This window comes from Vigna umbellata, chromosome 6, assembly GCF_029865625.1.
Source record: "Vigna umbellata cultivar VRB3 chromosome 6, Vumbellata_1.0, whole genome shotgun sequence".
NCBI classification, from domain to species: Eukaryota; Viridiplantae; Streptophyta; class Magnoliopsida; order Fabales; family Fabaceae; genus Vigna; species Vigna umbellata.
This window is the reverse complement of record NC_142170.1, coordinates 18,081,919-18,085,891: the sequence shown is the minus strand read 5'-3', so window position 1 is coordinate 18,085,891 and position 3,973 is coordinate 18,081,919. Positions and strand designations below refer to the sequence as shown.

The 3,973-nt window shown below is 33.6% G+C and overlaps 2 non-coding genes across 2 annotated transcripts; both read left to right on the top strand.

Annotated features, from left to right (window-relative positions):
• The first annotated feature begins 537 nt into the window (after nt 1–537).
• On the top strand, nt 538–723 carry LOC124821119 (U2 spliceosomal RNA). The gene has a single exon (XR_007027433.1). It is a non-coding gene; the product is annotated as a U2 spliceosomal RNA (small nuclear RNA).
• Nucleotides 724–3,323: 2,600 nt separating this feature from the next.
• Nucleotides 3,324–3,521, top strand: LOC124821118 (U2 spliceosomal RNA). The gene has a single exon (XR_007027432.1). It is a non-coding gene; the product is annotated as a U2 spliceosomal RNA (small nuclear RNA).
• The last annotated feature ends 452 nt before the right edge of the window (nt 3,522–3,973 follow it).

Here is a 3,973-nt window from a genome sequence, read left to right as displayed (position 1 = left end):
CCAAAAGAGCACTTATGGTTGAATTACATTTATCCTTATACTTATGACATTTTTCAGTGGACTACAACACTAAATTGTGTTTACTACGGAGAAATTGACGGGTTTCATAAAGCCAGCTTTTGAGAAAAAAACCATCAGATGATTGAAATTCAAATCGAGATTATAACTTTGAAAGTCAAGTTAATTGGAAGACGTTTTGCTTCTACAGAAGAATAGTTGGTTGAAGGATAAAAAATTTAAATAATGACAGATCGACGAAGACAAGCTAAGACCTCAGAGCATGGACACAACTGATCCAACTTTCCTCAGACGACAGGAACAAAATTAGAAATCATGTCTGCCATTCATCAAATATTGTTTTCAAACTTCCAATTTATTAACATTCAACAAAGGATGATTAGAAAACTAGATGAAATCCTCAAACGGAAGAAAACCAAATATGTCCATATCTACATGAACGAAGTCCCACACTTTTCTAGACTCTGACAAGAAGATGGAGCTTAGCTATAAATTTTCAACAGTTGCCCAGTTTAAAGCATACCTTTATTGGCCTTTTGGCTAAGATCAAGTGTAGTATCTGTTCTTATCAGTTTAATATCTGATATATGGACCATTGGTCCACCCGATATTAAATTTATTTTTTTAATGGAGAGATCAATTGCAGTAGCTTGTTACTAGCATCGCTTTTGTTTTGCACTGTTGCAAAGACTCGTTGCATCCCTTCTATATCAGTTCAGTTTTTTATAATGTATACTTTTTATTTTTATTGAAAAATATATGCTTCTTATTTTGTTATTGTTCTCTTTTATGTGCATATAATTATGAATTTTAAGTGCATCTAAAATGGCAATAGAAACACAATTTTGTGAATACTAGATAGCTCCAAAGAATGATCCCAGAGTGGTAATACTGCAAACTTTAGGATAATTATATCCCGCTTATGAAAGAAAATAAAACAACAATATCAATGTAAGTTCTCTACAAGATAATAGATTGTTGGTCTGAGTTACTTCAACACTTTATGAAAAGCGGGAAAAATGAAAGAAAATGAAACAATATCAATGTAAGTTCTCTGACAAGATAATAGATTGTTGGTCTGAGTTACTTCAACACTTTATGAAAAGCGGGAATTTCTCTGTAGCCTTTTAGTTACATCAATCCTGATGATTAAGAAATCATTCATTAGACTTATCATGTATGAAATACTAACTTAATGAATGTCACTGATGTCAATATAATCAATATCACTGATGTCAACATGATCAATATCACTGATGCTGTTCAGTAGGTCTTCCTTCCCACATTGGTGAATTCACATTAGAAATAATATTTTGGGAATCCCAGTTCAGTAACTATCTGTTTAAGAACAGTTAGACCTTTGCTAAATCCAAGGTTGAAAGAGTAGGAAGAAGGGCAGCGATACTTTGATTCTACTTGTTTCCCTAAAATGACTTTTATTGTCTGCTTTACGAGAAATTCAAAATATGGAAAGCATTCAGTCCAATTGGTTATTACAAGTTGCTGATCTAAATAAGGAATTTTTTTAGTTTTGCTGTCACTATCACATAAGTCACATTGGAGTTATGCCTTTTATATAGGATCATTAATTTCGAGAAATTAAGGAACACCAACACTATGGAATGTCCTTAAATAGGATGCACATGGATTTTCAAAACTCCATTCCACCTTGAAAATAGACTATTTTACTTCTTCCGCCATCTCTTCCACATCCTTCCTGAGCTTCTTGTGAATTTCACTCAGCATATGCCCATTTGATCTTCTCTTGGATTGAAACTAGCATATTTTCTGATGTAGACAACTTATGTTTCTCAGTCATGACTAATTTTAGTATTTTGAAGATAAGCACCTTGAAGATAAACCCATGGATCTTTTCTTAAGATGCATGTTCTCAGCCATGTTGTAACAAAAGCACCAAATTGAAGGGCGATAATGGTGTGGATGATATTAGATTTCTAGCTTATGTGTGTAAGTTACCTGTGACAGTGTTATAATAGATAGAGATAGCTCGGATAATTTTTTACCACCACAAATTGCTAAATTCCTCAACTTCCAGTTGAACCAACTCCTCTGTTTAAGGTGATGACGGGAGAGGACAATTACATGGCAGCGGAGAAATTGGTGCACAATTTGGTTATTCAAGCTCAGGGGAATAAGTTTCAGTTGCCTATATCTTCTACCAATTTCAGGAGCTAATACTATTTTAGGTGCAAAATGATCCAAGACAATTGAGCCCTATGTTGTTGACTTTGAGTCTTTAAACTTAAAATTCTTACATAATGGTAAATTTGTTACTTTACAAGGTGGATCATGCTATGATGCAAGCACATTTACATCGCATTTCGCATATGATTAATACAAATTCTGCTGTCAAAGTTTATAGCATGACATTGATGGATCATAGTGCACAAACCTTATCATAACCTGAATTACCAGTGCATATGGAACCCGAGTTAGCTCTTCTATCACCTTCATAAACATCAACTTTTTCAAGGTGAAACCATATTTCTTTAACGGAAGGAGCAACTCCTTTGAAGGTGAAACCATACCATTATCCCATAGTCCAAAATCATAAATTGAAAAGTTAATGACATATATGTTTCGTGAGAGGATTATTCAGCAAAGCAGGAGCCCTTTTTCATCTCCTATAATCCTTATGAAGAAGAAATATGGTTCTTGGATGGTCCGTACAAACTATCACAACTTCTTTTCTCTTAGCTCAGTTTCAGATCCGGTTAGTGTCAAGTTATGTTGGCACAAGAGGACAGATAAAAAAAGCTGCTTTTTTGCACGCATCATGGACACTTTGAATGACTTATGATACCTTTTGGCCCTATGAATCCACCGGCCACATTTCAAAGCATAATGAATGATGTTTTTAAATATGAGACTTGAGGAAGTTTGTTCTCATTTTCTGACATCTTAATATATAGTTCAATATAGAATGAGCATACACATCATTTAGAAGTGGTTCTCTAGATCATTCACGAACATGTTTTCATGGGTGAATAAAAGAAATATGTCTTCTACTTCAGGAGATATAGTATTTAGGACATATTCTGCCAAGTCTAGGTGTTATTGCCATGAATACTTTAAAATTGAAAGCTATTAAGGACTGGATCCAGCAAACAAATTTGAAACAATTAGATGGACTTCTCGACTTAAGCAAACAATATTATTGACGATTTATAAAAGGATACGCTAAGTTAGAAGCACCTCAAGTTATAAAATCCCACATTAGTCAAGACTTTCACAAGTAGATGGAAGTCTGAATATAAATTTTCATAACTTGCATTGTTAAAATCATACCTTTCTCGGCCTTTTGGCTAAGATCAAGTGTAGTATCTGTTCTTATCAGTTTAATATCTGATATGTGGTCCATTGGTCCACATGGTATTAAATTTATATTTTTAGGGAGAGGGTCAACTCCAGTAGCTTGCTATTGGGGGTCTCTCAAGCATCACCTTTGCTTTGCACTATTGCAATGGATGGGTGCATCCCTCCTAGTTTAGTTAAATTTTTTATAGAAGGGGTGAATCCTTCCCAGTTCAAATCAGTTTTTTAATATTAAAATGTATTATGATTCCATCATTTGCTCCCAAAATTGTCTAACACAGCTTGTTAAATAGGCTTTTTTGTTGTGCATTAGCTTCTGTAAACCAGATTTCCATTATCTTTTTCCTAAGTTTATTCAATTGTTCTATGTTTAATTCATAAAGACAGCACAATAAAATGCAATATTAGTCTCATTGACAAGGGTGTACGATGAATATATTTCTATTAACGAGAAAACAAAATAGTCAATAAAGAGCAGTAATAAGTAATTTTTAAGTTCACTGCCTTTAAATTTTCTAGCTTACAAGAAAACGAGTTCATGGCTTAGGATTGATAGTCAATGAATTTTTAGGACAAAGGAAATAAGTGTAAATTATTGCTTCTTCAAACTGTATTGGAA